The sequence below is a fragment of the Nyctereutes procyonoides genome, unplaced genomic scaffold, assembly GCF_905146905.1.
Source record: "Nyctereutes procyonoides isolate TBG_1078 unplaced genomic scaffold, NYPRO_anot_genome, whole genome shotgun sequence".
NCBI lineage: Eukaryota > Metazoa > Chordata > Mammalia > Carnivora > Canidae > Nyctereutes > Nyctereutes procyonoides.
The window spans coordinates 21403319-21416431 of NW_026575135.1; the positions used below are offsets into that span (position 1 = coordinate 21403319).

The following is a 13113-nucleotide window of genomic DNA, read 5'->3' on the forward strand; positions in this document are numbered from 1 at the left end:
GGGTAGTAACGAAATTCTCCTTTGCCCAACCTGACCCCTGTGCACAGGTCTCCCCTGGTCACCTAGCAGCGGACTAGCTATGGCAAAGCAGGCCAGGATCCTCAGACCCCATTCTCTCTAACATTTTGAAAAATTAAGTGAGTACATGCATATCCAATTGGGGCTTCGGAAGTGAAGTTCCAGGTGGAAAGGGCAAAGCTCATACATCTTGATCACTGACTCTCAGTAGTAGAAGCCTGGTATTAGTGCTCATTTCTAGAAACCTGACAGTCTCCGTTCACCCACAGGCAGAGTTCTAGCAAGGCCGCCACAAAATGATGAGTGGCCAGCACCATGTTCACTCTGTTCCTCGTCCAGGAATTGAGTAGCCAGCAATTACAAAGCCTTAAAAACGGTCATGACTTTGGAAGATCTAAAATTCAAGTTCCACTTCACGAGTGCAGGGAGTTGGGACGCTTGGGTGGCCCAGTGGTTGAGCATCTGCGTTTGGCTTAGGTCGTGATCCCGGGGTCCTGGGATGGAGTCCCACATCGGGCTCTACACAGAAATCCTGCTTCTTCCTCTGCTTCCTCTGCCTGTGTCTCTGCCTCTGTGTGTGTGTGTCTCTCATGAATGAATAAATAAAACTTAAAAAAAGGAGTGCAATGAGTTTATAAAAAAAAAAAAAAAGACAATGTAAAAGGAGAGATCCTGAGTACAGTGAGGATGAGGTATCATCTTAAATTGAGGTAGAGAAAAAAACTGAATCTAAATGAAATAATCAAAAGTGCAAGAGCTACAAACAATATTTTTTCAAATATTCTCTTAAATCTCCTTTTAAAATGCTTAAAGCAAGCTGGGCAGCCCGGGTGGTTCAGTGGTTTGGCGCCGCCTTCACCCCAGGGCCTGATCCTGGAGACCCAGGATTGAGTCCCATGTTGGGCTCCCTGCATGGAGCCTGCTTCTCCCTGTGCCTGTGTCTGTCTGTCTGTCTGTCTCTCTCTCTCTCTCTCTCTCATGAATAAATAAATAAAATATTTTTAAAAAGTAGGCTATCAAAAAAAAAAAAAGTAGGCTATCAGGTTCATTAGAGAGCAAAGCCCCAGCTTAGGCAGTATTGGGGTATTGAGGTATTCAGAACACAGAGGCTAAAGAGAAAACACAAAGAGACATTTCAAAGCTTAAAAACCATGAGATGGAAATTGACAGAGGCCTCGCAAAATATAAGAATCCTAACTGCCAAGTGCACATGTCTAAATTCCATACAAAAGATTGAACTCTGTTGACACATTCAAAAGGAGACAACCTTTTGTATGACCTTGGAATTCACTTCCCCAGATGAGAGATACAAGAATTCACAATTAACACAAATGAGTTTTGAACTTCCAGGTCACAGCCCCAAATCAACTAACAAAGATCAACTTACACCAATATAAGACAAGCACCTTTTCTTTCTCTTTCTTCTCTTTATCTACATCCCCCCCATCCTCAAATTACACCATATTTTTGGATGAGTAATACAAATGTGGGCCTCAATCAAATCTACTGAATCCAGTAACCATCATTTTTGCTACTGTAGAAAGTTTGCATTGCAAACTGGTACAAATGACAGCAGATTTTACTTGGCTTTTGTGGAGCTAGTTCTAAATATTCTTAAGTGCTCTGTTTATCCTCTAGACTTTGGAAGTATAGAACATAGGAAGGATGGGGCTGGAGTAACCTAACTCTGTAGCTGCTTTAAAAAGATATTGAGGGCAGCCCTGGTGGCCCAGCCGTTTAGTGCCACCTTCCGCCCAGGGCTTGATCCTGGAGACCTGGGATTGACTCCCACATCAGGCTCCCTCTGCCTGTGTCTCTGCCTCTCTCTCTCTCTCTCTGTCTGTCCCTCATGAATAAATAAATAAAATCTTAAAAAAAAAAAAAAGATATATGATCATTGTGGAAGGCAGCCTCTCCACTGTGGATAATGTTGAAGAAAACTAGGCCCCACTTGGATACCTGAATGTCGTTCTCAGTGTGACCACATAGAAGAATTGGAGGCATATACATTTAGTATCTTGAACTTCTCTGGGGCAACTGCTTAGGTAACAGAAGGTTTATCACCAAATTTTATAGAAGAGCAACAAATTGGAGGCAATTTCTTACTAATGATATTATCCGGGCTATGCTATTACCTGCTGGGTAATACATTTACCTCATCGATGAGCTTGGTTAAGATACTATGCTGAGGATATTTCAAATAAGAAGAATACCGAATGGTATATAATGTGGCCTTGTAATTGATACATTTAATTAACATCCTGTCCTTCTGCCTCGCAGAGGATTCTAGGGGCACCAACGAAGAGGCATTCATTCCTAAAGGCGTTAAGGGATTCATCTGCTCATCTGGCTGGTCCACAGTAGGTAAGAAAGGCAGATCCGCTGGTGAAACAAGCCCAATGACGATGCAGTAAGGGACTTTCTGATTTCTCCCCAAACATGGGAAGCAGAAACCAAAACATGAACAAGAAAGTTGGAGCACACTGACTTCCAAGCAAAACTCCAGGTACCTCTCAAACCCGCCGCCACTCCCCCCCTCCCCATCCCACTACCAAAGAGAAACATCGGAGGTGAAGTTCAGGAACAATTACTCATCCTAGGTGCTATAGGACTGATCGCTTTCTTGGGACGCTCTCCTTTGGGAGTTTCCCTTTTCCCCGCTGGTTTCTTGGGGGTACTGCTCCTTCTACTGCTCTGGCAGTCAGGGCATGTCCCTTTTGGCGTGAGCCTTCTTAAGCCACTACTTGGGGACAGTGAAGGGGGAAGAAGGATCTGGACTCTGAAAAGGGGGCGGTAACAACATAACAGTTTCCTCTTGAACTGCACTGCCCCAGTGCCCTGGGCTGTAAGAACAGAAATAACTTGGAACCCTTCCTCCACCTTCTTCCGCGGAGACTGGGTCACGGACACGTGTAATGTGGGAACTCACGACTCTCCAAGCCCCTTAGTGGCAAACGCTTTGCCTGCGCCTCATCAATAACTCCGAGTTAGAGACGATCATTATCCCCACTCACAGAGGAGAAAACCGGGGGGCGGGAAGCCTCACTAGATCATCCGGGAAGTGGGCTCGCAAGGTGGGGCTCCGGAGAAATTCTCCAGGTCCCCCGCGCCGCGTCACAGCCGGGACCCCGGCCCTCACCTACGGCGGAGACACTGACCTGAGAGGGGCGGAGGGCCGGGAGGGGCGGGGCCGGGCAGAAGCACACCGGAGCCGGCCAGCGGTCCCGAGCGGAGAAGCCAGCGCCCAGAGCCCCTGGGAAGCTTTGGAATTGCCGGGTTCCGGCCGCTTCCGCCCGCCAAGGAAATCAAACCTTCCCGGACCGGAAGGGGCGGGGCGCGGCGGGGGCGCGCGGGGGGCGGGGCCGGGCGCGGCGGGAGCGCGCAGTGGCGCTCCGACGGGCCCCCCGCCCCCCCCGGAAGGGCTGGGCCTGGGAGGGCACCGCAGAGCGGGTCTGGGGCTCCCGAGGCCCCATGACGTAAGGGCCTCGGTTTTCCGTCTGGGTGCGCCTTCACCCGCGGGCATGGAAGGTTCTCCAGGGGCGGTGGACGTACGAAGTCTCCGCGTTAATCAGCCTGCTCACGCCCTGCTTCCTAGAATCGCTCTACAGGGCAGCCCGGGTGGCGCAGCGGTTTAGCGCCGCCTTCCGCCCGGGGCGGGATCCTGGGGACCCGGGATCGAGTCCCGCATCCCGCATCCCGCATCCGGCTCCCTGCAGGGAGCCTGCTTCTCCCTCGGCCTGTGTCTCTGCCTCTCTCTGTGTCTCTCATGAATAAATTAGTAAAAATCTTAAAAATGAAATAAAATTGATCTACAAAGAGGTTGCTCGTCTTTGCGGTTCTCCTTTCGTCCTCTCCTTGCCCAGTGGCCCTTCTCCCACCCCGTCAAATGCAAGTCTACCTCTCCTCTCGCCAAATCTTTTTTTTTTTTAAAGGACAGATTTTTTTTATTTTATTTTATTTATGATAGGCACACAGTGAGAGAGAGAGAGAGAGAGAGAGAGAGGCAGAGACACAGGCATCCTCTCGCCAAATCTTATGAAAATGTGCTGCCACCTGGAATAACACCCCGGAGACCACGTTCATGGTCCGTTAGGTAACTCAAAGGTACGAGAAACGCCAACCAGTTCTCAAAGATGGAAGTCTTTTTTTTTTTTTTTAAGATTTTATTTATTTATTCATGAGAGACAGAGAGAGGCAGAGACACAGGCAGAGGGAGAAGCAGGCCCCAGGCAGGGAACCTGATGTGGGACTCGATCCCGGGACCCCTGGATCACACCCTGGGCGGAAGGCAGGCGCTAATCCGCTGAGCCCCCGGGGAGCCCCGAATGGAAGTCTTTTTTTTTTTTTTTTTTTTTTTTATGATAGTCACAGAGAGAGAGAGAGGCAGAGACACAGGCAGAGGGAGAAGCAGGCTCCATGCACCGGGAGCCTGACGTGGGATTCGATCCCGGGTCTCCAGGATCGCGCCCTGGGCCAAAGGCAGGCGCCAAACCGCTGCGCCACCCAGGGATCCCCCGATGGAAGTCTTTCTAATACAGTTCGCTGTCTGATCATGATGTGATGTTCATCGCTGTATGAATTACAGTTGTAATGGTAACTCTGTCTGGAAGAAAAAAGAATTATAGCCACGGGAAGAAAACGTTCAGTATAAATTTGCATATGTATTTTTTAAATAGACATTACAATTTGGGGGCACCTGGGTATCTCAGTTAAGCCACTGACTCCTTTTTTTTTTTTTTTTTTTGACGATTTTATTTATTTGAGAGACACAGAGAGAGGCACTGACATAGGCAGAGGGAGAAATAGGCTCCCTGCGGGCAGCCGGATGTGGGATTCGATCCTAGGACTTGATCCCAGGACCCTAGGACAACGACCTAAGCCGAAAGTAGAGGCTCAACCACTGAACCACCCGATGTCCCAAGCCACTGACTCTTGATTTCTGCTTAGCTCATGATCTCAGGATTATAAAATGGAGGCCCCAGTCGGACTCCACCGTCAGCTTCTCTCTCTCTCCTTCTGCCCCTTCCCCACCAGCTCACACTCTCTCTGCCTCAAAAAATAATAGAGGGGCACCTGGGTGGCTCAGTTGGCTGGGCATCTGTGTTCCCCTAGGGTTGTAACCCCAAGGTCCTGGGATGCAGTCCCCACATTGGGCTTCCTACTCAGCAGGGAGTTTGCTTCGCCCTCCGCCCTTCCCCTCTGCTCCTGATATCTTTCTCTCTCAAATAAATAAATAAAATACTTTAAAAATAAAATAGACATTACTTTTTTTTTAGTTTTTTTTTTAATTTTATTTATTTATGATAGTCACAGAGAGAGAGAGAGAGGCAGAGACACAGGCAGAGGGAGAAGCAGGCTCCATGCACCGGGAGCCTGACGTGGGATTCGATCCCAGGTCTCCAGGATCGGGCCCCGAGCCAAAGGCAGGCGCCAAACCGCTGCGCCACCCAGGGATCCCTAGACATTACTTTTTTAGAGCAGTTTTAGATCCACAGCAAATTTTTTTAAAAGATTTTGTTTATTCTTGAGATACACAGAGAGAGTGAGAGAGTGGGACTCGATCCCAGATTCCGGGATCAGGTCGTGAGTTGAAGGCAGACGCTCAACCACTGAGCCATCCAGGTGCCCCAGACTCATAGCAAATTTAGGGGTAAAGTATAGACATAGCTCCTAAACACTCTGCCCCCACTCATGTACAGCCACCCCTATTATCAATATCCCTCACCAAACCACCAAAGTCGTACATATGTTACAACTGGTGAACCTACATTGATATATTATCACTCAAAGACCACATAGTTCAGGGCTGCCCCAGTGGCTCAGTGGTTTAGCACCGCCTTCCGCCCAGGGCCTGATCTGGGAGACGGGAACCGAGTCCCATGTCCGGCTAAATAAAACTTTAAAAAAGGCCTTAGTTCACATCACGATTCCCTCTTGGTGTGTACATTTTACAGTTTTAGACAAATGTATACTGACATGTATCTACCATCATAGTTCATATAGAGTAGTTTTACTGTCCTAAAAATTCTCTGCTCTACTTACCCATGAAGCAGTATAGTCCTTTTTTTTTTTAAGATTTTATTTATTTATTCATGAGAGACACAGAAAGAGGCAGAGAGAGACACAGGCAGAGGGAGAGGCAGGCTCCACACAAGAAGCCTGACGTGGGACTCGATCCCAGGTCTCCAGGATCATGCCCTGGGCTGAAGGCAGCACTAAACCTCTGAGACCCCCGGGCTGTCCCAAGCAGTATAGTCATATACTATATAATATAATATAATATAATATAATATAATATAATATAATATAATATATATATATTTTTTACTGCAATGAAGTACAATAGGGCCATGGATAAAAGATTTTCTTTTAAGATTTGGTTTATTCATGAGAGACACACAGAGAGAGAGAGAGAGAGAGAGGCGCAGAGACACAGGCAGAGGGAGAAGCAGGCTCCCTAGGATCACAACCTGAGCCAAAGGCAGATTGTACTCAACCACTGAGCCACCCAGGTGCCCCTGAAGGAGAGTAATTATGCCACAAGGCAAAACAGTCCAGTGCCAGGAGGCAGGGCTCTGACTTGTGAGGTCTGAAAGAAGTGCCTGATCCTCTGCAGGCCTATTTCCTCATATGGATAATAAAGAGGTTGGATTATGATTGTGCTGCTCCCTATTTCATGAGTCACTAACTGGGTGGGTCTGGCTATTTGGAATATAACATGTCTACCAATAATTACACCATTAGCAGCAATAATAAAACCTACTATGATTTTTTGGGCAGTTAATGTACACTTACATGCATCATCTCTATAACCAAATGCCTGCCCCTCTCATGCAGGGTAATGAGTGCTAGTCATTCTTTCATCAGTCACCAGTGCCTCCCCAAGGCAAAGCCAGAGAAAGGAAAAAAAGAGATGTGGCTTCTGCCCAAGGTAGCTCACAGACAGAAAAGCCAGATTCGGATTCATAGACAACCAACTCTAATAAAGGGCCAAACAAAAGTACTAAATACAAGGGTACACAGCCATGCTGATCAGAGCTCAAAGAGGATAGCAATCATTTCTGAACAGGGAATTGAGGTATTTTGTACTAGAGTTAGGCCTTGCGGGGGGGGGCGGGGAGACACAAGAAAAATTTGACAAGGGAAGAGCATTCCCCAGACAGGGCAAGGTATGCGTACAGAAGCACAGAGGCAAGAAAATACAAGTCTCTTCAGAGAAAGGCATGTTGGGTAGAACACAAGGAGACAGGATGTGGCAAGAAAGGAAGAGCAAGGAAGTGGAGACCCACTTCTAAGGGCCTATGTGCCAGGCTACAGTTGGGTGAGGTGCTGACCAGGAGAGGGACATGAGCAGATATACTTTTCAAAGAAAGACCAAGCAGCCCTGCCAGCAGAGGAGTATCTGGGCTTGACAAAGCAGGGTAAGAATTGTGCTTCTCCAGAGGCAGAATGGATGCCAGGATGTCAGCACTACATGTGGCTAAGTCATCAATGGGGATGGGAAGCAAAGACTTCAGTCCATTCATAGCAATGCTGCTTCCCTTACTAAGCCCAGATTAGATGACCTTGGGCTACAAACCATGTCTTGATTCCTAAATACAATCCATGAGAAATTGGAAAGCCACACAAAATTAAGTTTTTGGTCATAGTCCTGCTAGAAAAGGGGATAGCTCTAAAAAAAAAACAAAACAAAACAAAACAAAAAAATTATTAAAAATAATTCAGGGGAAAAAAATAAAATAATTCAGGGGTGCCTGGGTGGCTCAGTCAGTTAAGTGTCTGACTCTTGGTTTCAGCTCAAGTCATGATCTCAGAGTCATGAGATTGAGTCATGAGATGAGCCCCACATTGGGCTCTGTACTCAGCAGGGAGTCTGCTTGGGATTCTCTCTCTCCCTCTGCCCCTCCTCTCTCACTCTCAAAATAAATAAATAAATATTTTTTAAAATACTTAAGAAATTTGAATTTGAAAACTATTTTTGTTGGGACTCCTGGGCAGCTCAGTGGTTGAGCATCTGCCTTTGGCTCCGTGCATGATCCTAAGGGTCTGGGATCAAGTCCCACATTGGGGTCCCTGCAAGGAGCCTGCTTCTCCCTCTGCCTATGTCTCTCCCTCTCTCTCTCTCTCTCTCTCTCTCTCTCTCTCGCTCTCTCTCTCTGTGTGTCTCTCATGAATAAATAAGTAAAATCTTTAAAAAAAAGAAAGAAAGAAAACTATTTTGGGGAATTTGTTAAATTTCCTACTTTTGATCATTGAATATAGATATGTAAGAGATTGTCCTTGTTCTTTGGAAAACAGAAAGGGGGAGAGTGAGAGAATGATAATGATGATGACAGTAATGATGATGATAGGGTAAAATGTGGAATTAGTAAGTCTGGGTAAAAGGTATGTGGGAGTTCCTTGTTCTAGTCTATTTTTGCAACTCTCCAATAAGTTTGAAATTGTATCAAAGTAAAAAGTAAACAGGGGCACCTGGGTAGCTCAGTTGGTTAAGAGTGAGCCTTCAATTCAAGTCATGATCCCAGGGTCCTGGGATTCAGCACCACATTGGGCTTCCTGCTCAATGGGGAGCCTGATTCTCCCTCTCCCTCTGCCCTTCCCCCTTGCTTATGCTCTCTGGCTCTAACTCTCTGTCAAATAAATAAAATCTTTAATAGACTAAAAAGTAAAAAATGTCAGGAATAAGTTTCTTTTTTTAGGTTTATTTATTTATTTGGGAGAGTGGAGGGAGGGAGAATCTCAAGCAGACTTACACTAAGCAGAAAGCCTGTCATGAGGCTCAATCTCATGATCCTGAGACCAGGGTCCGAGCCGAAATCAAGAGTCATACGCCTAACCAACTGTGTCACACAGGTGCCCCAGCAATAGATTCTCTTCTAATCCTGCTCCTTGGGGCACCTGTGTGGCTCAGTCAGTTAAACATCTTCCTTTGGCTTAGGTCATGATCCAGGATCCTGGGATAAAGCCCCATATCAGGCTCCTCGCTCAGAGGGAGTCTGCTTCTCCCTCTCCTTCTGCTTCTCCCCTTGCTTGCCCTCTCTCTCTTTCTCTCTCTCACTCACTCACTCCCTTTATCTCAAATAAATAAATAAATAAAATCTTTTTTAAAAAAGTACATACAAGGGCAGCCCAGGTGGCTCAGTGGATTAGTGCCGCCTTCAGCCCAGGGTGTGATCCTGTGGACCCAGGATTGAGTCCCACGTCGGGCTCCCTACATGGAGCCTGCTTCTCCCTCTGCCTGTGTCTCTGCCTCTCTCTGTCTCTCTCTGTGTCTCTCATGAATAAATAAATAAAATCTTTTTTAAAAAGTATATACAGGGGATCCCTGGGTGGCGCAGCGGTTTGGCGCTTGCCTTTGGCCCAGGGCGCGATCCTGGAGACCCGGGATCGAATCCCACGTCGGGCTCCCGGTGTGTGGAGCCTGCTTCTCCCTCTGCCTATGTCTCTGCCTCTCTCTCTCTTTCTCACTATGTGACTATCATAAATAAATAAAAATTAAAAAAATTTAAAAAAAAATTTCTAAAAAAAAAAAAGTATATACAAATTTAAGAGACTTTATGAATTAATAAGAATGAATGATGATGAACACTGTGATTGAAAGAGCACTCTCATCAATAGGCAAACGCTAAATATTACACATTGGGATACTATACAACCAATTTTTTAAAAGAATTACACAAATATACTGCTTAGTGTTGCCAAGTAAAAAAGCAACATATAGAGACATATTTATACTAAAAATTTATCCAGTATGTATCCAAAATTCAAATTTCACTGGGCATCTTATATTTTTAATTGCTCAATCTGGCGACACTAAATGCCATGGGATGTCTGCCTTTTAGGTGAAAAAAATAAGCTACTTATAAAGATAAATAGTATGGCCTCATTTTTGTATAGAAAAATGTTTAAATATGGGAATTTTTTTTAATTTTTTTTTATGATAGTCACACAGAGAGCGAGAGAGAGAGGCAGAGACATAGGCAGAGGGAGAAGCAGGCTCCATGCACCGGGAGCCCGATGTGGGATTCAATCCCAGGTCTCCAGGATCGCGCCCTGGGCCAAAGGCAGGCGCTAAACCGCTGTGCCACCCAGGGATCCCTAAATATGGGAAAATTTTGAGAAGGATATGCACTGTAGTGTTAACATTCGCTCTAGTAAATGGAATTATGGACGGAGAGGAAACTCTTAGTTTTTACTTTCTATGCTACTATATTGCATGTATTTTTAATTGAAATCTTTGTTGAGATATAGATTCACATGCAGTAGTAGCAAGAGATAATGCAAAAAATCCCTTATATGCTTTGCTCAGTTTCCCTCTAAATAAGGAAGAAAACTCTTGTTCTGTATTACTACTCACACTAAACACTCTGACGTCAGCTGAATGTTCACAATTCAATTCAATTCAATTTTGACACTATCTACCTGGAGTTAGCATCAGACCACACAGGTTCAGTGCCACAGAACTGCACCCACTTCAGATACCAATCTGGAGTCCTGGCCTCCTGCAGTTCAGACCCACCAGCTATAAATCAGGAGTTCACATGACCCCTCCCCGCCTCATGTTTGATAATCTGTGGGAGCAGCTCACAGAACTCAGGAAAACAGTTTACTTACACATTACTGGTTTATTCTAAAAGGATACAACTTAAGAAGAGCGAAATGGAAGAAATACATAGGGCAAGGTAGGTGGGAAGGGGCTCATAGCTTCCATGCCCTCCCAGCACATAGACGTGTTCAGTGACCTGGAAGCTCTGTGAATGCTTGGCTTAGGGGGGCTTCACTATGTAGGTGTGGTTGACTAAATCACTGGCCACTGATGATTAACTTCCTGCCTCTCTGCCCTCCCTGGAGGTTGGGGGATGTTGTTAAAAGTTCCAGTTCTCTAATCACAATGTTGGTTCCTCTGGCCAAAACCAACCCCTCCTTCCTTAGGGGCTTTTCAGGAGACTCCAGCCAACAGTCATCTCTTTAACATACAGAAATATACTTACCCTACAGAGATCTAAGGGTTTTAGGAGCTGTGCCAGGAAAGGGGGAGGGAAGAAGGCAGAGAGCAAATATGTATTTCTTATTATGCCATATCCCCAATGGTAATATTTTGCGGAACAAATTCATCCAAGGCTCATGTATCAATAGTGCATTCCTTTTTATTGCTGAGTAGCATTCCATGATGTGTCTGTGTGTGTGTGTGTGTGTGTGTGTGTGTATACATATATATACATTCACATGTTGAAGGACATCTGGGATGATTCTGGTTTGGAGCTATTGCAAATAAAGCTGTTATGAACATTTGTTTGAGGGCTATTGCATGCATTTTAAAACTAATTTTTAGATCTAAAAATAATAGACTATATAAAAATGTTAAAACATCAACACGACAAAAAAAACACACAAATATATTGAAAAGCAAGCCACAAGCTGGGAAATATTTACAACATATTCATAGACAAAATAAACTGGTAGCTAAGATTGCCTCTGGGGGAAGTGACTGGCTGGAAGGAAAGAGGGGAAAGAGGACTTGTTTTTCACCACTTTGGCTGTGTATTGATATATTTAATTAGTGTGTCAAGACCTACAATGTGGAGGCTGCCCCAGTGGTCAGGCCCACATCACAAATCTAAGCCTAAATCGGCCTGTACTTACAGGAAACACCTGTCATGGAAACCTACCACACCCGGGCCCAGGTCCTCCAGGTCAGCTTTAGTTAGCTCACCTCACCCGAGAAAACAGGACCTGGTAGCCCTATAAGGAAGTCCCCAGCCTCCTCACCAATCCTGCCCTGTTTCAAAATTGCTGCTTCTAATGCTCACGCTCTGTAAAACTCATTCTTGCCCCAAATCCCATGGGAAGAGAGCTTGCCACTGGTTCTCCCCCTGTCCATGGATTGTTTTCCTTTGCACAAAGAAAATCGAGCTTGTTAGTTGTCTTAGTTTTGCCATTTGACAGCACCTTTGAATTTTAAGCCAAACTTGTCTTTTGCCTTTTCAAAGCTGAATTTTTTTTAAGTAATACATGCATTTAAATTTTTTTTTTTGCAACAGACATAATTACTTCAAAGGAAAACATTTACAAAATTATTTTCTGGATGAAACAAATAACTGTAAGCAGTGATTTCAGAACTATATAATCCTCTCCAGAAGGCCTGGGGACAGGGGCAGGCAGTGTTTCCCTTATGAAATTAGTGAGAATGCATAAAAATTTCAGAATCTTGCCCACCCAAGGAGCTAATGTGCACATTGCTGAGGAAATAAAGATGTTTTCCTCCTATCTTTACTGGGAGGGCAGAAACAATAACCCAAAAAACTAAAATGTGGGTGACAGAAATGGAGATGGAAAGGGACCTTCATGGAGCATAGGGGGAAAAAGGTCATCTTTTAAGAAATGGACCCTGTAGGGGAGGCTGGCTGCCTCAGTCTGCGGAGCATGTGACTTATGATCATAGGGTCATGAGTTTGAGTCTCCCATTGGTTATACAGATGAAAGAAAGAAAAAGAAAGAAAAGAAAAGAAAAGAAAGAAAGAAAGAAAGAAAGAAAGAGAAAGAAAGAAAGAAAGAAAGAAAGAAAGAAAGAAAGAAAGAAAGAAAGAGACACTGTATGCAGAGGACTTGTCACCAAGTAGGAGAGTGAGCAGGGCAGCAGGGAGCATCTCTAAGTCTGAGCCCTTAGAGCTAGCAGGAGGGGAGACCGTGCCAGGCACTTTGCCTCACCGGAAGCTTGCATTCTCTAAGCAACCTCTGGGAGCTCAGAGAGGTCAGTTCCCCAAAGTTTGTTATCCTCATATGATTTAATCCACAAACTCGGGATCCCTGGGTGGCGCAGTGGTTTAGCGCCTGCCTTTGGCCCAGGGCGCGATCCTGGAGACCCGGGATCAAATCCCACGTTGGGCTCCCGGTGGAGCCTGCTTCTCCCTCAGCCTGTGTCTCTGCCTCTCTCTCTCTCTCTCTCTCTCTCTCTCTCTCTCTCTCTCTATCATAAATAAATAAAAATTAAAAAAAAATCCACAAGCTCTGGCTTTCCCTAGTAGTCTTCTGGGAGTTTAGTGACTGTTGTGAGCACCCTAAAACTGGGGTCTTCTGAGCATGTGAAGCCTGAGC

General features: G+C 45.4%; 1 protein-coding gene across 3 annotated transcripts in view; it reads right to left on the minus strand.

The window, feature by feature from the left end:
• MELK (maternal embryonic leucine zipper kinase) overlaps positions 1–3287 on the minus strand; it is a 96599-nt gene extending 93312 nt beyond the window's left edge. For all 3 annotated transcript variants that reach the window (XM_055302744.1, XM_055302743.1, XM_055302745.1), the window contains exon 1: positions 3177–3287. The gene's annotated coding sequence lies outside the window, so the exon portion shown is untranslated. The remainder of the gene's footprint in view (positions 1–3176) is intronic.
• Between the last annotated feature and the right edge of the window lie 9826 nt (positions 3288–13113).